Source organism: Caretta caretta, chromosome 9 (assembly GCF_965140235.1).
Source record: "Caretta caretta isolate rCarCar2 chromosome 9, rCarCar1.hap1, whole genome shotgun sequence".
NCBI classification, from domain to species: Eukaryota; Metazoa; Chordata; order Testudines; family Cheloniidae; genus Caretta; species Caretta caretta.
In genome coordinates, this window is record NC_134214.1 from 28,176,232 (window position 1) to 28,203,686 (window position 27,455).

At 42.2% G+C, this 27,455-nt stretch overlaps 1 long non-coding RNA gene across 4 annotated transcripts; it reads right to left on the reverse strand.

Moving 5' to 3' along the window:
- Nucleotides 1–5,653: 5,653 nt before the first annotated feature.
- Nucleotides 5,654–27,401, reverse strand: LOC125642551 (uncharacterized). Of its 4 annotated transcripts, none has more exons than XR_007358435.2 (6): nucleotides 24,409–27,401; nucleotides 18,384–18,444; nucleotides 15,386–15,625; nucleotides 13,364–13,438; nucleotides 13,041–13,194; nucleotides 5,654–5,812 (listed from the first exon to the last, which is right to left on the reverse strand). It is a non-coding gene; the product is annotated as an uncharacterized LOC125642551 (long non-coding RNA). The 4 variants fall into 4 exon arrangements; XR_007358434.2 differs by lacking the exon at nucleotides 5,654–5,812 and adding an exon at nucleotides 9,462–10,315; XR_012669881.1 differs by lacking the exon at nucleotides 5,654–5,812 and having other exon boundaries at nucleotides 9,462–13,194; nucleotides 15,589–15,625.
- Between the last annotated feature and the right edge of the window lie 54 nt (nucleotides 27,402–27,455).

Here is a 27,455-nt window from a genome sequence, read left to right on the forward strand (position 1 = left end):
ACAGTTACATTAGATTGAACAGAAATTACATGAGATGCAAACCCTCTTGTTTCATAGCATAAGCCAGCCACCAGCTGATGGGGGTTAGGGCATGAGCAGTGATAGAGAATGGCCTATGGGCAGGCTATGCCATAACTGTCTGATGCAGGATTTCTGGCACATTCCTCTGAAGCATTAGATGCTAGCCATTGTCAGAGACAGGATATTGGACTAGAAAGGCCACTGCTCTGATCTGGTACAGCAATGCCGATGCTTCCCTAATAGTGCCTTTAATTGGAAGGGAAGATGACTTACATTCTCCCTCCCCCACAGCCTGCCCACAGCCCCTCTCATAGCACAGACCCCAGACTGCGTGAAGAGATTTCTGTTATCTGGCTAGGGACAATGATGATGCGGGGAGGGGAGAGGCAGGGCTAAGCCCTTCTGGAAGTGAAGAGATCTGTACATGACTGGTTCCCTCCATGACTAAGTCACAGTCTGGGTCCACAGGTGGGGGCCCTTCAGTGAGAAAGCCTGGCCAGGGCGTGTTCAACTTCAGGAACTGACTGTAGAAGCATCCCACACCATCTGTGCCATCATGGGGTGAGAAGTCAGTGGAGCTGCAGAGGAGATAAGCCAGGTCAGCTTTTGGCACTCAACTGCTTATAATACTATTTGTTATTTCTTCAAAGGACAGGATTTATTGCTGAGTTAATTGCAGCTGGCTTGCTAAGATTCCTTCCCAACAAGCATCTGTACCCATCAGGAATTGTTAATCACATTAACTCCCTTGGAATGGTTTGCCCAAGGAACAGATTAAAAAAAGGAAGTGAGACCTACCTGCTATTTTAAAAATGTATTGTCATCAATTTAAAACTACTAAAGAAACAGTGGAATCCTTGGGGCCTTAAAGCTCCAATCACTGCTGAACTGAACGTGATGATTCAGCCCCAGTCCAACCCACCATGATGTCTTCTAAGTGAGGCCTTCAAAAAACCATAGCTACCGCTGAATTAGGTCAGATTTATCTAAACAGAGAAACAAAGACTTTTCAAAAAGGAGATAGATTCCTAGATTCCAAGGCCAAAAGGGACCTTTGTGATAAGATATTTTAAATTGCAAAGAGGGCGGCTATATTCTGATGGTATGTCCTTTATCTATATCTAAGTGTTGACAACTGTGTACAGATGTTAGAGCCAGATTCTTTCTTGTTTGTCTAATGGTTAAAGCAGAAGACTGGGAGTAAGACATCTGAAGGATTACAGTTGAAATAAGTCTACTGAGAAGAGGGTGAGGCTTGTTGTCTCAGATCCAAGGGCATGGCCATGTGGGGGAGACCCATTTCTTCTTCCCACACCCCTAAAATGTAGTGCTGGCTGTGTTTTGGTTGGGTCTCTTCAGATGTTTGACTCCAAAATTCCAGCTGTGGTCACTAAACCATGGTCTTTCCTAGGACCACGAATAGAAAACAGTCCTCGGAGTTAACCTCTAGTTCACTCTCCCCTGAGTCCGCTCCCAAAACCCACCTGGACTAGACTGCACAAGCCATACTCTGCTCTAGTTGCTAGAGAACACACTCTCTCAGAGCTAGGAATAGAACCCACAAATCCTCAGTCCCAGTTCCCTTCGCTAATCACTTGTCTCTAGTTACTGTGTCACAACCTTAACAAGCAGCTGATGTGGTTAATCATTTATGCCCTGATTCATGTGTCAGTACAGCAACAGAGGAGAGGCAGATTGCACCTCCCCAAGTCAGGTCAGTAGGGGCCATGCAGGTTAGGATTACCTAATTTATATCCCTGCTCTCGTGGTCTCTGCAGGAGTACAGAATTGCTGAGATATGGGTGTATCTTGGCCACACCCAATCCCACCTACTCACTGAATTATCCCTCGGCCTCTCTGCCATGCTGCCTGCCCCATGGGCTCCTGAGGCACAAACATTCCCCGTGCTGAGGGCTATTCCCCAGTATGGGGGAGTTATGCCTGTCTTACACCTAGGCTAGCACAAGGAAACATACAGGGGTGAAAGTAACTCCGAAGACTTACCGGAACGGGGGCCGGGGCCAGCTCCGGCTCCCAGAAGGGGTGGGGCCTCAGGTGGAAGGGGCAGGCCTGGGGGGGGTCAGTGGTGATTTAAAGGGCCCGGGGCTCTGGCCGTTGCTGTAGTAGCGGCAGTGGTGGCCAGAGCCCTGGGCCCTTTTAAATTGCTGGCCCCGGGGCAGCTGCTCTCTTTGCTCCCCCTGTCCCCCGTCAGTGGCCACTGACAGGGGGCACAGCAATGTTAAAGCGCTGCCATGGCAAAGGAGCCTCCTTAAAGCACTGCCCCTTTTGCCTCCCCTGTCAGTAAGGTCCGTACTGGCAGGGCCCCCGATGGGGAAGCAGCGCTTTAAGGACAGTCCTTTGCCAGGGCAGCACGTTAACATCGCTGCCCCTTCCCCTTCTGTCAGTGGCCCTGCTGGTACAGACCCTACCGGCAGGGCCGCCGATGGGGGAGGCAAAAGGGGCAGCGATGTTAAAGCGTGCCATGGCAGCACTTTAATGTGGGCTGCGTACAGGCGGTTACCGGCTTCTTACCGGTACGCTGTACCGGCCTATACCAGCTCACTTTTGCCCCTGGAAACATAGGGCAATAATGCATTGAGCCCTTTCAGCCTGGCAGTTATGCTAAAGCCCTGCCTACCGTAGATTCAGGTTAGCTGTTAGCTATACTGAATGAAAGACCGGTTTGACTCAACACAGCTTTAAGGCATTTTTCTGAAAGCATGGTAGACCACTGTAGGAAACCTAACCTTACAGTTTTTCATAGTGAGCAGGCTCCATGTCCTAAACCTGTGCTATACAGAACTCGTTTTCAAAAGTGGGATAGACTAATACAGGTTTCTTCTAGTGTAGATGGGACTTCAGATGCTTGGGTGTATGATGATGTAAAGGACCTGCCTTACTCAGGCAGATCTCCCACTGTCGATGGCCCTGGTTATCCTCACACCACTTTTATTCTGATATAGTTCCCCTGGTATCTGTGTAATGATTCCTGACTTACAGTGAGTGGAGTGAGAAGAAAATCAGGCCTCGTGGGAGTTTTGCCTAATAAGAAAGGAATAAGTAGTTCTCAGCTGGGCCCTAAAAGGGGAAACAGAAAAGTCATAAAGAACTACTTGCACTTGTCTCAAAAGAAGCAGCTTTGCTTCCTGAGCAAACAGCAGCTCTAAATAAGCCGCCTTGAGTAATTAACTGAATGTTCTTTGGACCACGCTTCCAAAAGGAGCTTATACACATTAAACCAAAAAAAGAAAGATCTACTGTCTGTAACTTGCACTTTACTAAGGAATAAAAAGCTTGGACTGAATCCATTTTAGGGCAAACTTTACAAGGGCTTACACTAAGTTATTCAATAGAAAGAGAGTTGAGCAGAGCCTTGGAGTGTCTGTTGGAGATTGATTACAAAAAGCAAGGAATTAAAAAAAAACAGGAAAAATAATCAAATACTCTCTCTTTGGCTTTGGCAGGAGGACAGGAAATAAGGCAATAAAAGGGCTGTTTCTGAAGGTCCAGCAGCAGCACTGTGCTATCCTACAGGAAACCTCTGGAGCTACAGATCCCTGGGCCTGGTGGGCTGCTGGGGGTGAGTGCGATAGCAGCTATGGAAAGGGCTGGAATTGAAGGGGAGAAGAGGAGAATTTCTTATGAAAAGACAGGAGGACAAAGGGAGTTTGTTCTTTTAAGGGCTTGATCCTGTGGTGCTGAGTGTTGGAGTTGAGATAGCTCAGCACCCCACAAGATTCGCTCAGCGCCTTGCAAGATTGGGCCCTACACACTTACCTCTGATTATTGGGGTAATACTTTTTTTTCCTAGGGAAAGGTAAAAGCTACCCTATGAAGCAGGAATTATTATTAATAATAAACAATAACATATAGCACATTTCCTTCCAAAGGAAACCACAGTCATTGCTTTACAGTCTGGACAGGGGTAATCAAACAAGCCACTGAACTGCAGCCACCTCTGGGGTGGAAACATAGCAACCATTCAGCACTTACAGCACTACAAAATAGTCAGACCCTCTGTCCGTGTACTGACAACTACACCGGTGCAGGAATGAATCTGTCCCTAGACATGTGGGGGATTGAAAGGAGAGACGGTAAGGGTCAAATCCTATAAATGCACAGTGTAGGCAGAAAACTTGCTTCCACTTGCTTTTCAATAGGAAAACTCCCATTGATTTCACCAGGAACAGTATTTTGGCCCTTTAACTTGTCATATGGTCTTTATAAAAAGCCCCAGACAAAACCCTAGCCCTCCTGTTGCCTTTGCCCTGGAGCTGATATTTCATTTATGCAGAGGTGAAGCCAAAGGGAGAGTCAGATGGCAGCATGTAGGATAGGGACGCTGCAGGCTGCAAGTGCTGTCAGTGGCCACAAATAAAAAAGGCAGCCTGACGCCTACAGAGAACAGAGGAGTACTGTTGCACAGCACTGCCGACACGTGCTGAACACTACTTGGTTGGTTAGTTGCTCACTACTCCAAAAAGCTGTTGCATTCTCCTGATAGCCATAGGAAGCTTTGATGGTGTGACACTTTGGCTGAGTATAAAAGGTCAGACTGAGATTTATCCAGGACATATTCCGTATTCCTGACAGTTTGTTTCATGCCAGTTTTTTTGAAAGCAAGTTCAGTCAGAATGACCTGGTGATACAGACATTTTCACTAACAGGTTGTGAGAAACACGAAGGTCCAGGGGCTTGAGCAGACCCTGGGGGAGACATGAGTTCAATTCCTGCTACAAATACCCTGTGTGACCACGAGCTAATCACTCCATTGTTCTGTGACTCAGTTCCCCTTCTGTCCAATGGGACAATGGTTTCCCTGTCTCACAGGGGTGGTGTGAGGATAAATACATTAGAAATTGTGAAGTACTTAGATGATGCAGTGATGGGGGCTGTATAAGTACTTAAGACAGATACAATTTAAGGCCCTGATCCTGCATATACTTATGTACCTGCTTAACTTTATACACTGTGGGCTTGATCCTGCTCCTGTTGAAGTCAGGAGCAGAACTCACTTTGATGTCGATAGGGCCCTAGTCCAGCAGTTCTCAAACTTCATTGCACCGCGACCCCCTTCTGACAACAAATTACTACATGACCCTGAGGGTGGGAGAGGAGGAGCCCCACTTCCCTGGGTGTGGGGGAGAGGGGCCCAGAGCCTGAGGCCCGCCGCTCCAGATAGGGGTGAAGCTCGGGCTTCCGCTTCAGCCCTGGGTCCCAGCATGTCTAGTGCTGGCCCTGGCAACCCCATTAAAATGGGGTTGCAGCCCACTTTGGGGTCCTGACCCACAGTTTGAGAACGGCTGCCCTTGTCTCACTAAAACACCATTGGGTGTGACTCCAGATTTACACTGGTGTAAGTATGATTAAAATACAGCTCCTACTTCATTATTATTAATATTTCAAATAACAATAGCAGCAATCTTTTTGTTTAATCAGGAGATAGCAGATCTTGTTTTAAAATCATGGATGTATTAACAACTATTATAAGCAACAAGGGCATGATCCTGTGAGTTTTTGAATGTGTTCAATCCCGTATTACTTACAATGAAAATCATTAAAAAGAGAGGTGAGTAAAGGACAATATCATACGGTCTTTCTGCAATTTTTGCTGTGGAACCCAATCTTTTATTTAAAATAAAAATAAATTTCTTGCAGTCTTTCCTGTGGAGAAGAAATTGTAGCATGTAAATGGATGAGTTGATGCTCTGGTAAACCTGGCATGCAGAAAACTGTCTATTACAGAAAAGAGCAGTACTGAGAACTCCCTCAATGTTCTGTTAAAGGTGACCTGCAAAGGAAACAAAGGTTTCAGAGTAGCAGTCGTGTTAGTCTGTATTCGCAAAAAGAAAAGGAGTACTTGTGGCACCTTAGAGAAGAACAAATTTATTTGAGCATAAGCTTTCGTGAGCTAGAGCTTACCTGTAGCTCACGAAAGCTTATGCTCAAATAAATTTGTTAGTCTCAAAGAAAACAAAGTAATTAGACTTGTGTCCTTATTTACTTCTTTGTGGTGCATAAAGATGGATTGAAGGGGCCATATACTTTCTTTTCAAAATTAAAAAGCCTTTTTCCCCGCTTACTTTTACATTAAAAATTGAAGTCTTGTTTAGGTTGGAAGACTCTATAATGGCTGGAGAACTAGTGAAATGGTGAAAGATTCAACTAAAGTGGGACAGCTCATGTGTGAGACCCTAAAAAGCCCTCTCCTAAATCTCAGATCAGACTTGACATTCCAGATATTTCTGAGAAAAATAAAAACAGACTTATTTTATTTAAAAAAAATCTTGTATGTCTTCTGTAACTGGGTGGTCTTCCCCTTTAAGGGCCAGAGACCTGGGGCCAGCTATCTTTAGTCAATTATCAGACCCAGCTGGGAAGGGATCAAGTGATTATAAAAGCCAGCAAGTGGCTGACTCAAGGAGGAGTTGTAGGAGAGAAATGGGTTTCTGTAGTAGGCAGGGGCTTGAAGAGCGAGGAAATGTACATCCTCTTTTTAGCATTGAGAGAAACTAGGGAAAAAGCCTCTGGACAGAATTGCTTTGTTTTGCCTAAAGTTTTATGTTCAAAAAATAGAACTGTGCCTTGGAGGAGGGGCAGTTTTTTAAAATTTGCGCCAAGGCTGAGCCCCAGCACCTCTAGGTTTGGTTGCCCAGAGTCCCAGTACCTCTGGGCTTGCTGCATCAGTTATGAGTGTAAAAAAATTAATTGAGCACTGGCACCTCTTTCATATTAAGCACTGAGGAGGGAGGTTTGAAAAGAATCTGGGTGCTGTTATACATTTTTTTTTTCTTTTTTTTAAAGCCACACAGCCATTTGTAAAAATAGTTTGCTGATCACCTGTAACTCCATACTCTAGTTGGGCCTATGAGTAAGCTGGTATTATTAATAATACTGCGAAAGTGGTGTGTTTCATGCATCTGTGACTGTCATTTTATGGTGGGGGGGAGGGGTTGCTTTGAAATGACTCACTTAAGAAGCATTTTCATAAACCTTACTGCCGTTTGATTTTACAGCTTTGAGCACAGCTTCTCTTCTGCTAGATGTTGGTACAACTACTAATGTTTGCCAGTGCAAAAAAGGTATTTCACTGGAAGATTACCACTTGTTCTCAGGCAAAGCCCAGTGAAAAGAAATGAGTGGCACACCAGACTCTAAAGGTCAAGACTCAAGACCAGTTGAAGAAAAACATTTTTACTTATATTAATTCAAAATGGAGCATAAAAATTTGATAATGCTTCATCGGAATAAGTTCCCTTTTCTTAAACCACACCAAGGTTTTTTTTGTGCATGTGTTTGTTTTTAAAGCCTAGAATCACTGTAATGATAGAACAAAAAGTTTTTCCTCCTTGCCATTTAATTGTAACTTAGCTGGAAAGAGAACTGAAACACTAATATTCAAGGGAGCAAACTCAGTTTTCAGTTATGAGCTTCTTGCTGTGGCCTTCTGTTGCGGTCACTTTAGGCCCAATTCTACTCTGTCACACTGATGTGAATTTGGGGTACCTCTGCTGAAGTTACTGGAGTTACCTCAGTGTTAAACTGGTGCAAGATTAGAATTAGGCCCTAATTGTATGAGTAATACAGTAATAATAATATGAGTAATTGATCTTAATACATTTTTTCTGTTTCCATATTTCATCCATAACAGGGTCTTTATGCCAGACTGACAAAAAGCACCAATGAAAGGATTTAAGGGAAACATCTCCAGAAGTGTGGCTACCTAAGAAGTTCTATGTACCTCAGCTCTTTGAAGTGGCGGGTCAAGAAATGTCCAGTAAAAATGGTAAATAAAACATTACAAGGCTCAGTTCTTAAGCCAGCACTCAAGAAAAACATGGCACTCAAAGATAACTCAATGTTTTCTGTCACTTCTGTCTTCGGATATAATAATTCATTATGTTTAAGAATCCCAGTAAGAGAGTTAGAGCTTTCCCTATGAGAGAGGGTGTTAACATGTACACCTGTCCAGAGTTACTCTATTCAGGTTAATGGATTATTTTGGATTTATACCAACATAACAGCAGAGTTTAACACAGTCACTTCTGCTACATTCCCCACTTGCTTGATCTCATTATCCTGATGATAAAGACTAGTGTGAATTATTCTGAATTAGATGAAACTCTGTAGTTTATTTTAACTTCTCTGGGTGGCCAGTTTAAATGTGTAAGATTAGTTTAAGTGATTTGTGCATGGTGACATGTTTTATATTTATGGAAGGATGGTAACATCCTTTAAAGCGAATCTTGACAGTTACACAGAAGTGCTCCCCTAAGTATTATGTGGAGAAAGATGGATTAATTGCTCTTCTAATCACTGATTTCATTTCAAACTTGTATAAGGAGGCATTTGAGCTCTTCAATTTAAGAGTTCTGTGGGGCAAAAGGGAAACATTGTGGCCCCATTTTATCAAGGGCAGTGGAGCTGCACCTGCTTCCACTACGGGTGAATTTGACCCTATGGTTCTCCTGCAGTTAGCTGAACTCCTTATCTCCATAAACACATCTGCACTACAGTTACAGCCTCAAAAGGAGAACCTCAGTACAATATTGTTCCAGTGTGTAGTGCACCCCAGAACTTAACTATACACCTGAACCAGGTTAGATTTGGTTGTCTAAACTTTTAACATGATGCAAGAATACCAATACACAGTTAAATCAGATGTACACTGCAAAATGGATCTCTGACGTAAGTGGGTCAACAGTACTGTAGGTGAGTCCTTAGCCATCGCTGTTAACATTATAGAGCCCAGTTCAAAGTCTCTTGAAGTCAACAGGAGTCCTTCCATTGACTTCAATGGGCTTTGACTCACCCACAGAGTGTATTGTGAAGCAGCGGGGCTGGCTGGCTAGGGAGCTGGACTGGGTTTTAGGAGACATGGGTGCTGTTCTACTACTTGTTTTTTGATCTTTGGCAAGTCTTTTAATCTCTCTGTCTTGGTTTCCCCAATTATGAAATGGCTTTTGATTCACTCATCTTTGTAGAGTGCTTTGAGATCGACAAAGGATAACTGCCAAATATTATTAGATCAAAGAAATGTAGGACTGGAAGGGACCTCAGTACGTCATGTTATCCAGTCCCCTGCACTGAGGCAGGACTAAATACTATCTAAAGGGGACACTTTATTTTGAATACAAACACATCTTGTGTGTATTACCAATATATTTTTATCTGGAAATATCTTGCATGCTTTAACATAGTTGAGATTACATTTAGATGGGACTGAGGGTAATTTGACACGAGGGAAAATACTGAGTCCTAGCATCTGGCATAGAGGTTAGAAAACTTATTTTAATCAAGCCATTGTATAAGCACATGTAATTTTCCAACACAATACTGATCCTGTGCCCATGAAGCCAATGGGAATTTTGCCATGCTTCAAGGGGAGAATTGATCCTTCATACAAAGACCGCAGGAAAAAGCACCTCTTGCACTCTACGTACAGTAGCTTCTGTTTTATTTTATTGGTCGTTCCAAGATCACAAAACAAAATTAGATGGCTCCCAAATATATGTTGTGGACATGCCTATAGCCAAAATGTTTACAAAGCTAAGGACAGGTCAAATATATTTTGCAGTGTGCCTGTCCTTAGTTCCTCTTTTCAGAATGGTCCCCTCTCCTGACAGAGTGTTAGATGACCCTTAGCAGCAGTGGTATAACAGAGCACCTAAGATGTCACACCCCCTGGCTTAAAGTGGTTTCCATTATATGCAGGGTTTTCAGTTTGGTTCACGGCTCTCAGCTCCCCCATTATAAAAATTGTTCCAGGACCCCTGGATGTGGGGTTGTGCAGCAGGACTTCTCTTTGTTAAATACTATGCCTTCTTCACTGGGCTAGATTATGGCACTAGCCACAGCGCACAGAATGTGGCAACGAGGCTCAGGAGGTACAATACGGTCTTCAGCTACTCAGCATGCAGGGGGAGTGTGTAATCTGCACTGTCCTTTCAGATGGTGCCTCTTGCTCCTCAAATCACATGCAGACATGATCATCTCTACCGTCCAGGACGAAGCAGATGCAAGTTGTACTTGTAGGAACAATTTGTGCTCATTGGCTGCACTGAGGGAGCTGTCTCTCTGGTTCCCACAGGCCAGGGACTGCATTTGTCCCTGGCTCACCAGCAGGGTGTGTGAAGCAAGGAGGGAACAATGCTCCTTATGTTCTCCCCCATCACTAGTGCCCCCCAACCTATAGGCACTTGTACTAAATCCAGGGACAGGCTAGCTCATAGTCCCTTCTGTCAGACACTCCATGTGTGTCATGGTCATTGAAGCTTTACAATATTCAGGTATCCTAGTGGACAAGAATCTTAATATGAGTTCCCAATACGATGCTGAGGCAGACAGTACTACTGAGATCCTTGGATGTATAAACAAGGGAGTAGTGAGTAGGAATAGGGAGTGATTTTTCTCCCTATGGATACAGCACTGGTGAAACTGATACTGAAATGCTTCATCCACTTCTGATGCCCACATTTTAGAAGGGATGTTGAAGAATTAACAAGGGTGTAGAAAAGAGCCACAAATTATTTGAGGGCTGGAGAAAATGCCTTATAGTGAGAGAATTAGAGTTCCAATGGCTTAGCTTATTAATAAAAAAAAAATAAAATAAAAATAAAAGCGGTGACTTGATTACAAATGTATAAGGACCTTCACGGACAGAAAATAGCAGGTAGAAAGGGCCCTCTGTCCAGTGGAGAAAGGCAGAACAAGAACCAGTGTCTGGAAGCTGAAGCCAGACAAATTAAAATTAGACACAAATTCCTAATTGTAAGGGTGAGAAACCATTGGAACAAAACTGCCAAGGGAAGAGGTGGAGTCTCCATCTCTTGGTGTCTTCACATCAAGACTGGAGGCCTTTCTGGAAGATCTGCTATAGTCAAACACACATTATTGGACTTAGTACAGGGGTAGCTGGGTAAAATTTAATTGCTCTTGATATACAGGTCAGATTAGGTGATCTAATCAACAAGGAGTCTAGTGGCACCTTAAAGACTAACAGATTTATTTGGGCATAAGCTTTCGTGGGTAAAAAAAACACTTCAGATGCAATTAGGTGACCTAATGTTCCCTTCCGGCCTTAAACTCTGAGTATGCTACACAGCAAAAAACAAACTATGGCTGAGAGTCTCGGAGCCTGAGTCAACTAAATATTTTTAGGCCTGTACTGTGAGACTGAATCAGGTGACCTAGGCTCCGAGGGGTTTGCTGCTGTGGGGTTTTGTGTGTGTGTTTTTGCAGTGTAGCTGTACCCTCTGAATCTATAAATCCTAACAGAGTAGGTAAATATTATCCTCGTGTCACAGATTGGAAAACTAAGGCACAGAGGGTTAGATTCAGATCTGACATAACCAGGGGCAACTCCAGTAGAATCTCACACACTTATATCAATGCTCTGAATTGGGCCCTGAGCGGTTACAGGCCTAACCCAACTTTTACTTCAGTCAAAAGGTGTCTTTCCATTGTCTTCAATGGTGCTAGATTGGGCCCTAAGTGGACTTGCCTTGATCCTTCAGTGTATGCTGTAAAAGCAGACTGGATTTGCATGGCACCCCACTGAAGTCAAGAGGGACTAATTGTAATCTGTTGCCGGGTTAGCATCAGTGCTAGGATTAGAATCCAGTTTACATTCTGTCACCACAAATCCATGCTCCCTCCCTATATTATTTTTTAAAATAGCTTTACTGTTGCATGTAAAATACATTAGCACAAGACAGTAATTCTTATGTAAGCACAGGACCAAATTCTATCCCCATTGAAGTCAGTGGGAACAGAAAGGGACCCTATTGTCACTATATTCTAAATTTCTGATAGACATATCAAACAACAAAATAATAAACAACCATGGTATTAGGTATCCTTTGATCCTTCTCTTTCCCTTATCAAAGAAATATTTAAACTCTTCAAAACTTTATTTTATGCACTAGAAAATAAAACCTGTATGTTTAGGATTTTTTAAGAGTTTTGTGTATTTGTGTATAGTAACTTGAATACATAAGTATTTCCAGTAACACACTGTAGAATTGGATATAGCAACTTACAACAGCCAGCCAGACCTAATGCTATAGGAAAATGACCTGAAGTGAAAGAATATAAAACTCAAACAGAAATGCTAACAGGGTTGCTTTTAATTGTATTGTTTTAGACTAACATTGGAGGGTGGGAGATGGTAGAGTAAAAACAAGCCTTTTTTTCCCTTTGTTGGTGTTGCTAAACTACTCCAGCTTTGCCCTTTTAAAGAGCAGGGAATGGAAGTGGGCAGCAGGGGAGAATTTCCCTGTATAAAAATTTTGGGGAATGATTGGTCTTGGCATTACATTCTAAAGAATTAAGGTTCTTGATCCTATTTTAAACACTGATTATAAATGAATGAACAATGGCAGCTGGAATCACTACTCAGTAACAGTATCAAATAGATCAGAATCAAATGAAGACCATTAACCATGTGTAAATAGCTTATAAAAGTGAATCCGTATCTGCAATTGTTAAATTAACTCTTCCCTTTGGCAGGACTCATGCCCTCCCACCCAAAATTGTCCTTAGCCCTTCTCCCACCCAATCTAATTGCCTCACTTTAGCACCTCTACTGCACGTTCAAATTCAGAAAGAATTTCTCCTCCATACAAATATCTCCCGTCTCCGTTACCTTGATGAGAGTGGCCCAAGATAGTTTAGTTAGAGGCATGCAATGAAATTAAGCAAAAGCAAAGGACGAATATCAGAAAAAAATTCATACCTAAGATCTAGTAGATTAAAGTAGTTTCTCAAGTGAAATGGTGGAAACCACATACTTGGGGCAATTACAATTGGACTGGGCAAAACAATGGAGAATACAGAACTATATTTCAATATCCGGTGTTGGTCCCTGAGTCATGTACTAAATGACTTAATACTTTTTTGCGACTGAAACTCCTGATCCCATTTATTTTCTCCTACCAGTAAGGGTATTGATTAGTGATGGGCATACCTCAAAGGCCTCAACTGCTCATTTTAATGTTAAAATTAACTTGAATCCTAACCTCCACATTTAGAGTAAATTTTCAACTTTCTGTGGTCAGTGGGAATTATGTGGCTCTCTTTGAAAATGTCAGGTAAGTATCTTCTGGTCCATTTGCTAGATGAGATGAAGCATAGTCCAGCCACGGTAATTGGTATATGAGACCATAAGAGAACCTAAAAGAGAAAGTAAAAGAAAAGTTAGTTCACCAATTTACTGTACCATCATTTAAGTCTGAGTTGTTTGTTATGTGATATTTATGTAAGAATGTAAATTTTAAAGGGCAGATTATCAGATGTGTAAAAGAGTAGCCCCATTAATTTCAATGGAGTGATGCCCACATACCTCAGAAGAGGATCTGTTCCAAGTGCTCGAGAGATGCTCAATGCATTGCATTTGTGCTTAATAGCTTCATAATATCTTTATAAATAGAAAAATATATAAATAAATGAAAATATACCCTTACTATACCCCTTGTAGGTGGGGCATCTCCCAGTAGCCATAATTTCCTTACTGCTTCCCCCAAATCAAGCTGAGGATTTGAATCATGGCCCATTTCCATTTGCTTATTGCTTCTCACCACTCGAATGTGCGAGGGTGACATTTTAATTTGTTTGGAAGGGGAGACAAGATGCTTCTTTTGAAGCCAGTGCTAATGTCACTTGTGGATAGCAGATAGGCAATATTCTCAAAATGGCCATGAAACTTTGGCCAAGGTTCCAAAGAAACCATGCTAGCATCTTTCTAGAATACAGTTCTGAAACAATCATTCCTAGAAAGTTGCTTACACTGGTTCCTGAGATGGTACTGCCAACTCCTAACCATGCTATAAAACTGGTGTACAAATGATGCTTTCTGCAGTATTGTTTGTGCATTTTCTATACAATAACATGGTTTCTGGAAAAGTTTCACAGCACAGTAATATCCTGCCTGTATGAGACAAAGAAACCATGATAGTACCTTTCTAGCAAGACCTGCATTTATGCGGTTTTCTAAAGAGATGCCTCATCCTGCAAGATGCTGAGTGGTCTCACCACCTGTTAAATTCAGTAGGGGCTGAGGATGCTCTGCATAGCAGAGATCTAACGTGATCTTTGTTGTTATGATCTGCTTTGCACTGGCTGCAGGATAATATGCCTTGTAGTTTCTCCCAAGTATAGATTTCCTGACTTACTATATTTAACTATTTAATAAAATGGTACAGAAGCACTATATGGAAGCAAATTAAACATTTCAATATGGACAGTGGTTTTGGCTAGACTCTCTTCTATGTGCCTTAAGGAAACACAAGCAACAAAACACATCTTGTGATAAAAGGGTATGTCTACACTGCAGTGTAAGCCCAGGGTTTGAGCCCAGGCTCAATCCTAACCCCCCTTCCATCTACATGCAAATTGTCCTAACTCAGGGCTTGGCTCCCAGCAACCCACAGGGGTGGAAGGTCTAAGCCTTAGTCGAGGTGGGACCCCAGGTCCAAGCCCTCTTGCTTTGAAATGTAGACACAGCCCCACTGGACTCGTGCTCTGGGAGTCCAGCAAAAGTATCCCACAATTCTATGGGTCAACTTTTTGTCCTCTGGACAGTCAAAATTTCCCACATTGCCCCAGGAACAAAGGGCTAGAGCCAGCCACGTAGCCAGGTGGAGGGAACAGGGGGAGCGATCCAAAAAAAAAGGCGCCACCTGCTGCCGTGCTTTTACTCACCCAGCGGCGCTCTGGCAGCCAGCCCTCACTCACTCCGGGCGTCTTCGGCACTGCAGGTCCCGCCGCCGAAGACCTGGAGCGAGTGAAGGTCCAACCGCAGACCCGAAGCACCGCTGGGTGAGTAGAAACGCCGCAGCAGGTGGTGCCTTCTTTTCGGATCGCTCCCCCCATTCCTCAATAGGGAAAAATGTAAAAGGCGCCCAAGAAATTGACAAGGCGCCACTTGTGCTCAGTGGGGGAGCGGCTGCTGCCCTGGCCCCCCCCTAGCTACGCCACTGGCTAGAGAGGTCACAGTTTGGGAGGGCGCTAGGAAGTCTGGGATATGGGTGGTTGGACTCAGAAGCATATAATACAGTGTAGTACCTAGAGTCCCGTTGGGATCTAGGGTTCGACAATTCCTAAGCTAGAGTTCATACTCCTGGTGTACAGCCTGTCAAAGGATGCTGGCAAAATGAAGAGTACAAAAACTATAAGCAGCTGTAAAATTATGGCTTTTATCTATTGATCCATTGTTTCTAAGGCTAATGTACTCAAAGAAAATTAAATGACTGAGAGGCTAAGGCCAACGTTTTCAATGTTAATTTTAGGTGTCACACATGAGACATCTTAAGCCTCATTTTGAACACCTACAATTCCTACTGAAGTCAGTAAGAGCTAGACGTACTCTTAAAAATCAGGTCCTGTGTCTCCAGTTGAGCATCCAAAAATTTAAAATTAGTAGATACTTTTGGAACTTTGGGCTTGAGTGATTTGCCTAAAGTCACCATAGAAGACCAAAGCAAACAAAAGGGCGACACCCACGGAGTCTTTACCCAACAAAACTTCCTTTGCCACGAGTTAGCATAGCAACTCCACACAGTGATTTACCATGCAGTCTTATCCCAAATCAAAATGAGAGGAGTGTCTGTAAAGAAACAAAAATAAACAAAGTATTTTAAGACCAAAGTATGTGAACATGTAATTAAAGCCTGTGTGATAGCTTGGGTATAATAAAGGTTGTACAGGCAACATTATTTCTTGCATTTCCTAACTTTTGAGTGTTGACTTTGCAATTTTAAACACTCTTAACAATTTTTTGTTGTTGTTTGTTTTTAATGCAGTAGTCTATAGAATACCAACGTGGCAACGATAAGGATTTCCCCCCCTGCAATTTGTGCTAGCTAAACCATCCTATCAATGCTCTAAGGCAGTGGTTCCCAAACTTGTTCTGCCGCTTGTGCAGGGAAAGCCCCTGGCGGGTTGGGTCAGTTTGTTTACCTGCTGCGTCCATGGGTTTGCAGGGGAAAAATGCCAGAATTCTGCTAGAAATATCCTGGTTTTATCACAATTCTAGCTAGTGTGGTTCTGATCCCAATGCTGGCAGGGCCTCTGTTGGGTCCTCAGTTCCTCTCATACACCTCTAGTGATGTCAGTGAGGTTGCAAGGGAAGAAATGAGAACAGGATCTGGCCCAAATCAAAGAACTCAGCACGATGAACGAATACACACGTGCACGTGTGCACACACCCCTCTTCACATCGTTTGGTTAAAAATCCAAAGGTTTGGATATGATTATATGTGCACTTTATTTTCCCTTTTCTTTTAAGGGAAAGTATTTCAAGCTGCTAATTACAAAAAAAGTAATTAAAATGGCTATTTTAGTTTTGAAAGGGATCTTGCAATTTTAAGTGTTTTATAATACATGCATGCTGCCGAGCAAAAGGTATTGTGTTTACTACTGAAAATTTCAATGGTAGACTTAATCATAGTTTTCAAAAATATAATTAAAAACATTATCTGGAAATGATCTTTGCACACTTCATAACACATTCCACATTTTTCTATACAAAGCCTTTGTTCTTTGAGATTTATTAAATAAAAAAAATTGGCAAAGAAGATAGCTTGGATCAGTTAATCTTAGTTAAAGCTCAAGCTGTTACTTACATATAATAAGTTAATCATTTATACAATGATTAACTCAGTTCGGGCATGGCTACACTTGCAGATGTAGAGCGCTTTGAGTTACACCAGCCTTCATAGAGCGCAGTAGGGAGGGCGCTGCAGTCTGTCCACACTGACAGCTTCAAGCGCACTGGTGTGGTCACATCTGCGGCACTTCCAGCGGCATTGGAAGCGGTGCATTATGGGCAGCTATCCCAGCATGCAAGTGGCTACAACATGCTTTTCAAATGGGGGGGGGGGAGAAATGTGGTGAAGTGTGACAGGGAGTGTGTTGTGTGTATGTGGGGGGGAGAATGGGTTTTTGTGGGGGCTGAGAGCATGTCAGCATGCTGTCTTGTAAGTTCAGACAGCAGCAGACCCCCCTCACCTCCCTCTCTCACACACAGCATTCCAAACTAATGGCTTGCTTTGTCTCGGAGCAGATAAGCAGCTGGATGTCAGAAACGGAGCTTTCAAAGGGCATTTCCGCATTCCTACAGCTGATTCCAAACAATGACAAGAGTGGCCACTTAAGGGGATTATGGGACGTTTCTGGAGGCTGATCAGAGCGCAGTAAAGCAACACCTCGTTCACACTGGTGGCGCTCCAGCGAGGGCGCAGCAAATGTTATTCCACTTGCCAAGGTGGAGTACCAGCAGCGCTGTAGCTGCGGAGTCAGAGCGCTCTACATGCCTTCCCAGTGTGGATGGGTAGTGAGCTAGTGCGCCCGGGGCTCCTTTATTGCGCTGTAACTCGCAAGTATAGCCAAGCCCTTAGTTATTAAAAATGAAATACCTCAAAAATGTGGAAATACCTCAAAAAGTACTATATATAGGTTTGTTTATACCAAACACTTTCCTAAAATAATAGATTTCATAAAAGTTTGTACATTACTATTTTAAGTGGAAAAATGTTTTCCCAGACAGCAATTAATGGACGTCATTATTCTTTGACACCACTGTAAATCAGGAATGACTACCAAGGCCCATGGAGTTAAAAATCTTGCACCAGCTTGGAGAATGGGGTCCTATATGTTAATGATTCACACAACTAAATAACTTTTCCTTTAAAAATGTCTTATTTAATTGGAAGGTCACAGAAACACAAAAGAAGAGCAAAATTCCATGTTTGGGAGACAGGGAGATGTTATGGACAGAAGAAATAACGTGAGTGTGAAATGTGGTATTTCCTCAAATAAAACGGGATGAGGAGGGAATAGCTTTATAATTGACTAACATCTCAGAAAATCTCATGCCAATGTTTGATTTTGAGATACACCCCCACATTTGCCTACATGGTGCCTCCAGGCTATAGAATGTCAGTACAACGCTTCAATTGTCTTTCAGATCAAATGCTCGGGCAGTGCACACTCCAACCCACTCAACCAGTCTACACCTAGAAAATAGAATGTCAATTGTTTTTAAAGGATTAGGCCCTTGCTGTTTGCAACATTGCTCTATCCTGATTTCTATACAGTACAATTATCACTAAGATGGATATACTAGAATATATTTTAAAAGGAAAACTTAGCTTAATGTTACAATGTAAACCAATGTGCACAAAGCTAGGAGTTGCTTTCCTTATACTTCTAGTAACATTTGACTCAGATTATAAACAGTCAGAGTTTACCACTATTTTGCTTGATGGATGGCTATGGAAACTAGTGTACATAGAAACATCCAACTAGTGGCTTTGCTTCCTTCCCCCTCGAAGTTCTTTCAGTCCTAATCACTAAAAGTGTACCTGTTAGTGGCTTTACCACAGGAGACATGTTGGACGTCACAGCCACCACAGCTCGAGTCTTCTGTTGCAGTAATGATAAAATTTGTATAAAAGAAAAGAGTTAAGATTCTAGTGGAAAAATATATATGTCAGATATTCTTAAATAGACAAAAAAATGTGGACCCCATGCTCTACTCTGCAACTGAGTTCCTCTGGATTTTTTTCAGCTCTGCACTGTTGAAACCCCATTTACAAGGACTTTCAAGGACAGCTGCAATAATGGGAATCCTAATAGCTGAGTTCAACAGGTGCACCCCTGTTCAAATTGTGCAGGAGCTGATGGAGTTAGGAAACACTGTGAAGGTAAATGATATCTGTATAGATACCCCTTGCTGCCTGAATTCTCCCCAAAATCAAAGGGGGCCTTGGGAAATTGGTGTGAAGAAGTGGAATCAGAACCTTCTTTCACAGGAGAGGCAAACTATGTCCTAATGAAAGAATGAGTAGGAAACTCCATTAGTTGAACCTAATGGTGTTTGCTTTGTTCCTTTTTTTTTTTTAAAGCAGTGCTGAACAACAATGTAGAAAGCTGAAATTTAGCACAGAGATGGCCCTCATCAAGGAGAAATGCCTTTGAGCATTTCAATGACATTTGGTTTTGATATAAAGGAGTCAGGAGCTTTTGGTGTGTGTTTTAGCATTATTCAGAGCGAAGATAGGCTGCTGCAGATCCCTCCCTCATTCTCTGCACATCCAAACATGCACTGGAAAATACACGCTCTAGAAAGCGTATATTAGTTTAAATCACAAAAGTGCAAATGGACAGATGCAGACTTTATAAAGTGTGCAATGAAGGAGAAAGGATCCATAGGATTTAGATCTAAATAAAATCTGGTCACTCAGTGCACTTCAAATTTCTGGATGAAGAATTTAGGAGGAAGGATGGGAGTGTGAACAGAGCCATAACTAGAAGATTATTCTTATCATACAATAGTGCCCTGACGAGACCCCCAACTAGGACCATACCAGGTGGTACAAACAGAAGTAAACATGGTCCCTGCTTTGAGGGCTATACAACCTCAGGCCAGATCTACACTACAGACCTATATCAGCCTAACTACGTTGCTCGGGGGTGTAAAAATCCAGACCGCTGAGCAATGTAATTATACCGACCTAACCTCCCGTGTAGACAATGCTACCGCCTTTCAGGGAGGTGGATTAACTACACTGATGGGAGAAGCTCTCCCGTTGGCATAGTATTGTCCTCATTAAAGCAGCTACAGCACTTCTTTACGTGAAGGCAAGGGCTAAGATTGTAAAAATCTCAGATTCTGCTAACCCTTGTTCATGTTGATTAATAATGTACTCTGTGATTAATGGGACAATCTGTGGGGGAAGGTACTACTAAAATAAGTATCCGAGTACCTGAATCTGGGTCTAAGAAGAAATGTCTGTGAACGATAGGTACCAAGGTAGAATTACTTGATTAATCAATTATACTGTGTTGAAATACTTATCCATACATTTTTCTGTATGCTATTTTTTCATTATGCTTAATAGTTTTGTGAGGTTTAAATACGATAGAGAAAGTCTTCTGTTTCCTGAGTTTCAGTGGGACAGTACAAATAAAAATAACTAGAAAATATTATACGAGAAATGGACACTTGTCAATATGCAATTTTTTCCTCTTTTCTTCCATTCATCTTTTCCCTGTTCCTCTGTTTGTGTGTTTTACTGTTTCCTTTCATCCTCACCATTGTTGCTGCTACACTTCAATTCAGTAGTAGTAGAATTTAAAACTGACGCCTTTTCTAACGAGCATTCATTGTCTGATTTAATTTTTCTTTGTCCTTCTTTGGTGATTGTATGCAGATGATTCTAGACAGAACTGTTTTTCACTAATGGGTTCATCCCTCTTCTTAAGAGACCCTGCATTTGGCAGTGGTGGTAGAAATCATTCTTCCAGACTAAGTAGCCTTTTCAGTGTACCAAAATTTTGTTTGATATAAACTGCTGTACCAATCATGCTTTGCAGAGTGGGGCAGGCCATTCCACTATTAGACAGAGCTAGAACTTGATATTTTGGGACTAGAGAGTAATTTACTACTAAATGCCAAAAACTGACAGACTAAACATAGAAAAGAGAAGTGTGCAATATTTTCTGCTTCATTCTGAGAATACCATATGCTTGCAGCTGTATGGAGCAGAATTAAAGTTATGGTTGTTATTTGAGTTCAAGTTAGTGCTTTTGTTTGGGAATTAAATTTCCTGGATTTCTAAAATGCAACCTTAAATCCATCTTAAAGACTTTTGCTTGGCAATTTTATAAAGAGATAAATATTGATATGGTTCTATAATCCAAAAATCCTATAACAATTTAACAAGTATTGAGAAGTGGCAGGACTAACAGCAGAATATTTTACTATCAGCAAAGGAAATGACCAAGACAGTCAGATTTATAGATATTTTGGCTAAGAGATTTATTTAGAAAATAAAATGCAATAAAGTTCTAACAAAACTAAGTTCACTGGCAGGCTATCCAGCAGACGGTAAAAGAAATGAGCAGCAGCAAACAGTCTAATAATGATTACATAAAGTAAATGTCAGAAAGAAAAACAAAGCCCTGCCAACTTAATAATAGGAACATGACATGACTCAGAAGACCAAAGCTGGACATAGACTATGACAAGCGTATGATCTGCCAGAAAGATGCTGCTGATATTTTGATCAGCATTAAACCTGGAAGAGTGACACAGTCACCTGATGATAGAGCACTGCACTCAGAATGTGATACTGTTTCCATTTACATATACCAAAGGGGCACAAAAACTGCAAAACATAATGGACCATTAGAAAGCTCCATTTAAAATGCCAGTGGACTTTCATAGAAAATGGAAATGAAGCCTTAGGCAAGTCAAAAACTGTTCTCTTTAAGTTCTCTTTAAGTTCTCACTGATGTCAATGGGAGGCTTACACAAATAACAGAACTGTTAGTTATCAGTTAAGTCATGCTGAGCAACACTCAATGGAAAAATATGCTTCCATGGAAGACCCCTGCTCTGTCTGCCCTTCTGCATCTCCTTCTGTGTTCCATCCTCCTCTGTGTGTGTATCCTCGCTTCTTTCTCTGCATTTCCTTACCTGCAGCAGCTCACTTTTTACCCCAGAGATTCACTCTCACTGACTTCCCCATTCCATCCACTAAAATAATTTGTGATGAAATAGTGATGACATGTAAAGTCTCCCACAGATGGCTGATCAGAGTGGGGAAGTTCATACCTCAAAGTCATTGTTTCAGGCTCTCTGTAGACTCAGGAAGACATCTCTGCAGTGACTTACCATTCCTTTGTTTTTGGAAGGTTAAATTCATAACCAAGAGGGCTAGAAATGTAGGGTTTGGTGGTGGCGGTGGGAAGGGAGGTTAAACAAAAGCTTAGGGTTTATCTACATGGTGGGGTAATTTATACTATGGGGTGTGATTTCTAAATATATTGTATGTTAATTGGTCCGTAGTGCACATTGCTACACTGTATAGACAAGCCCTTAGAATCTGGTGGCGTTTTTCTTGCTCCGGGGGTTTTATTCACCACAACTGAAACTGTTAATTCATAGAAGCGCTAAATCAGTTTCACCCTCTCTACTTCCGAAAGCACTTGTGGTAAAGCACACAGATTGTCACAGGAAACACGATGTGGTTTACAAAGGAAGTATCAAAAGTAACACATGAAATGACTAAGTTTAATTGCCAACTGGAAGAGAATAATGCATCAAACAAGATTTGTTGGTTTAAATGTGTTAAAATGAATAGCAATAGTCAAGGCACTAGAAATCCACAAGTGTGGGATTTCCCGCTTTCTGTAGTTTCAGGGTATCCCCATAGACTTCTTGTATCTGTGGTTTCAGAGTTTACGCTTTCATTTGCAAAATATAGGGACACCATCAATTTGAAAATCATATTTCTATGTGAAAATTCTGTACCTACTACAGTTACCTTAGATTACAAAAACTGAAAGAAACTGGGGGAAGGGGAAACATTAATTTTGTTTCCTATTAATTTACTTTGTATATTTGACTGCACTTTGTGTATAGTCAGTGTCATTGTTTTGTTGATGTTCAGTTGCGCTCCCTCCTCATACACTGATACCACACACTTGACTGTGATGACAACTGTTACAGGGCTTTGGAGAGCTAAGGTTCACGCTCTTCCCTGGACCTCCGTCAGCCTGGTATCTGAGCATCACTGTGGAATGTGGTGCTTTGAAAATATGAAGTGCTACATAAACAATAAGTAGTAGCCAAATTCTGCACTCGTTTACATCCCTATGTAACCCCACTGAAATAGTATTTGGTCCATCAATGAAGAAATACATGAAGTTACAAACAGCTAGTTTTAGTGACAAGATTGTTAAAATTCCAGTGACAATTAGAATATTACCATTCTCATGGTGGTCCAGTACTTATGGACATTAGGGGATGAGACAGACTGAGCTGTCAGTCACCAGGAGCCCCTCTGGACCTCAGCCACCGTGCGTCATTGAGCCAATATGTCATGCCTCTAAGAGGAAGGGCAGTGAAGACTAAGTGCTTTCAGTGAGAGTCTCCTTCATGGACACACCAGCAGGGATTATACTTCTCGAATACCTCAAAAAATATAATGCCCTTTGAGAAAATACCGTATGTAGCCTTTTAGAGCAAAAATGTCAGTGTGGCTGAATTTCCCCATCTCTGGCCAAAGAGGCACCAAGATGGCTGCCAAAGTAGCAATGGCTCCCTTGAGCCCAACCTGTCTCCTAGCTGGCAATGACAGCTGGGCCTCTACATAGGCTGAACCACAAGAGGATGTTAGGTGCCACTGCTCTGGTTCAGACCACTGTGGAGATAAATTCCGCTGATAGAGTTCTTGGTCTTCCTGTTCAAGAGAAGTTCCTCTTAAACATATCTGGCCCTAATAAAGTGAGAGAGTTCCAGGTAGGAGGTTCATTCTGTAGTTCTTTACTAACACCCTTGGAATCTGAGGTTTCTATTCATACAACAACCACCCCAGTGTGTGCACCAGGCAACCCTCTATCCATGTGAAGCCCACCTCTAACCACTCAAAGGATGATGATGAGGTGTATCCCATTGAGAAGGTAAGTCAAAGCTTAGCCAATTTGGCCCTTTCCTGAAAGGGTAAGAAAATGTCCACTTCTGTGTTTAAATTGCTAAAAGGAAGCAATCTGGAATCTCATCTGCTTCTAGTCACCTGGGCTGCAGAAAACCACACCTTGGTCCAGCTCCAGAAAATGAGCCCAACAGCCCTAACATCAAGCACGAAAGACTTCAGCCTGGACAGGATGGGGCTCTGTTCCTGAATGACAGCTTCCAACTCTCAAAATTGAAGGATTCTATCAAACAGAAAAGACAGACCTTTCCCCTTCCTCCTTCCCCCAGGGCGGACTCAGGAATAAAAATCTAAACACCAACAAATAGCATAAATAAATTTAAAAAATCCAAAAGGAAATTTAGATCCCATCATTCATCAGAAAATGCAGGAACATGCAGGCATTTTTGGCTCCTCAGCTGGTTTGAAAATACACAAGGCAAACAGCTCTCGGCTGAGGAAAATTCAGTGGGGAAAGATTGTTTAGAAATAAAATGGTTGCGATTTGAAATATAAGAAGCAAAATAAGCTCTCTCCATAAATGTCTAAAATGGAATGTAATCCATATGTTTACAACAAATCCAGAGCTCCTTTTCTTCCGCACAGCAACAAAAATTTCAGCTTCCATGGGATTTGCTATTGTTCAGGTTATCTATCACAGAGTGCATCAAGGTTTTGATCATTTTGGACAAGAGGGATTCAGTTATTACATTTTTGACCTTGATAAAGGTGAGTCAAAGAAGGAATATGAAAGAGGCTACAGCCAGCATAATCCCTGTGTTTTTGAATCACAGCTTCATAGTAAATTACATAAAAAGCAACCTCATACCCACTTAATCCCCATTACACCTAAAAGTCCTAACAAATACTAAGGAAGCAAAGTCATCCTATTTTAAGGGAAGCTCACCAAAATTAGAAATCTAAACCAGATGAAACAGTTGTTCAGTCCATCTCAACATTTCTGAAGTTTTTCAGGAACACAGTGAAGAAACTGCTTCTCCAACAGAAACTCAGAAGGAACCTGAACTTGCCCTTTATAACATCACAAAGGGAAAATATTAAAAACAGATGTTAGTGTAACAAAATGGGGATCCCACCATTTTGATATATGGTTACGGTCAACACATAAATCTTACTGTATCAACAGGAGATTAATCTGCCTTTGCTTGAGTTAACTCCACTAATCAGTGGCAAATATGTTGGCAAAGTTGGTTACTCCTGCTTGATGGGGCTCAGATGTCCTTTAGGATTCAGCTCAGCCATGATGTGTGTCTCAGGCACCCTCCTGGGTTCTGCTGTCTGTTTGGTGGGGCTGTGGATTGCTGACTATGTGCTTCTGTCTGCTTTGCTGGGCACTCTTTAGCTGTTGCTGTGTTTCTGTCTCTGCCTGCTGCCCACTGTTTCCATCACCTCATCTAGGAAAACTGCAGAACTGAGCACCATCTCCATAGAAGAGCAATGCTGCATGTTTCACAAGGATAAAGTTGTCCTCAGCCTTCCACACTTTTCTACCAAAAGTATCAATAATATTCCACAGATCCTAGGAAGTCATCGTACCAACCCTTTGCCCATAATTTAGCAACCTGGAAAAAAAAGCATGGCATGTGTAGAATAACAAGAAAGAGTTAAGGTAATACATAGAGAGAACACAGGCATACCAAAATCACAGTTCATGTTTGTAATTGCCACTCTTAGAGGAAAGAGAAAAAACTGCCAAGGACACTATTAAAAGATGAATATGAGACAGACTATATTGTAGAAGTAAATCAGAGAGGAGGACAATAACCTACCGCATTCCACAGTCATATCATATGTTGAGAAGGCTACTGCATTGGTCAAAGAAATATGCAAACCTTCCACCAGGTCCTCTAGTATATTATTCTCATGCATGAGACTTTTTAGTTTTGAACTTTCTTCCATTTTGGATGCACCCTTTAGAAAGTGCTTTAATCGATGACAATGCAGCAATAAGTGTAAAAAAACCACCACCCAGCAACAAACAAAATTCACTTCAAATTCCAATGAACTGTCCAATCTCTTGTAGTTCTGGGTTTGTTTTTTTTTTTTTTTTTACTATTCTAAACTTTGTCTTATACTCCTTGCTGTTTATAGTCCATAAGTAGTTTCTTCTTTTCCCCCTTTCTTGCTTCCCCCCATTCCTTCCCAAGTGTTACACCTTCCCTCCACTTCCATGCTCTTCCCCATTTCTCCACAAGATGTGAGTTCCTTAGGAAATCAACAGGAGGTACAGGAGCTTGCAGATGTGGGTGTGGGCATGTGGGGGGTTATAAAGGGCAGCACTGCAGGGATGCATCTTTTCTCCCCAAAAAGTCACACATGAAACCATTAAACTTACTTTTATGTCTCCCGCTCTCCCTTATCAAAGTAAGATCTCACAAAAAAGTATTAGAGATGTCTTCTTTCTTGTCCTGTGACTTGACCTCAAACAGATTAGTTTAGTAAACTACATTTTTAGCTGCCCTTTTTTTTGGGAGGGGGGTCCCGTTTCCTCTTACCTATTTTTCAGTAAAAATGCAGCTTCACTAGTGCTACCAATGCTGCAAACTCTAGGGCAGACAGAGCATGGGCACCAGATGGGGGCACACCTGCATGGGGTGTACACTAGTTTACACCACTGGTACCACTATGCAGATGCATCTTTGGTGAATATCAGACAAGATTTTTTTTTTAAGCTGAGACAAGTTAAAATAGCTTTAATTCAGGAACCTCTTGCCTAATTCACTTCAAATTTGATAGAAAAATTGTACCTCTGCTCCAGATCTAACCTATAAATTGTAAAGGGACTACTACTTTATTTGGGGATGTCCCTTTATTTTGGGGGTGATAGCAAAAATTGAGCTTATAATACAAACTCAGTTGAAACCTTAACTCTGGAGTGGGTACACGACTCTATAATATGCATGTTTCCAAATAAAATGTTTCCTCAACGTTTCTTATGGCATAAAATATACTCTTTGAAATCTCACCTAGACGAAGAGTTGAGTTTTCCAAAAGACTAAGATAAGAAACAAGCAACCTCAGATAAATATAACAAAATAAAAAGGTAATAATTTAGCTTTCATCATCCTTACATGTAATCCACTCACACATCCTTTGGTTTTGTGATAACAGGCAAAAGTTGAGATAGGTGAACTTCAAACCCCACATTTTATGTTAAAACCAGTGTACTCCGTAATAGGCAGAGATCATCACTGCAACTGTCTTGAGCTTGCAATTACTTCATTCACAGTTTAACTAATAATGATCTACTTTCCCTCAATGACTAAATATAGAGGTTAAATTATGCGCTGTTACACTGCTGTAAATCCACTGGGTTACTCATACGCACGAGGTTAACAGCTGAAACAAGAATCTGGTCCATAATCCCAAGCAGCATGTTTGGGATTCCAGGCAGGTTTGTTGTCCAGTCTGAAAGGTCTGACCGGTAACAAAGATAACGCAAGACACACCGATCCCTGTTCCCCCCCGGGCAAGGCTCAGCTCTCCCCCAGAGAGAGACCTCAGAGCAACCCCCCAAGTACCGCAATCCGTGCCACAAAAAGGCTCTTCTCTCCTCCTTTGCCACCCGTTCGCAACCCGGGTGCCAGGCTCGCCATCTACCACCCCGCGCACGGGGAAAGTGGAAACCACTGCCCGGGGAGGGGGGCGCTCCGAGCCATCAGCCGCAGTGACTCTCCTCCACGCCCCTGCAGGCTGGGCGGGCTGCTCAGGGGTCGTGTGAGCCGTGCCAGGCAGACCCCCCTGGCGAGCGCGCGGGGGGGATGGGCGCCCCCACTCCCGTGCTTTGCAGGCAGCTGCCACGAGTCGCCACCACCGCATCCCCCAGCGCAGCCGCTGCCGCCGGCGGCGTCAATCTCCCCGGCTCTGCGCATCAGCATTCTTGTCCAGCCGCACCAACATATCCCTCCGCCGCGGCCGTCGCGCGGCGGAGGG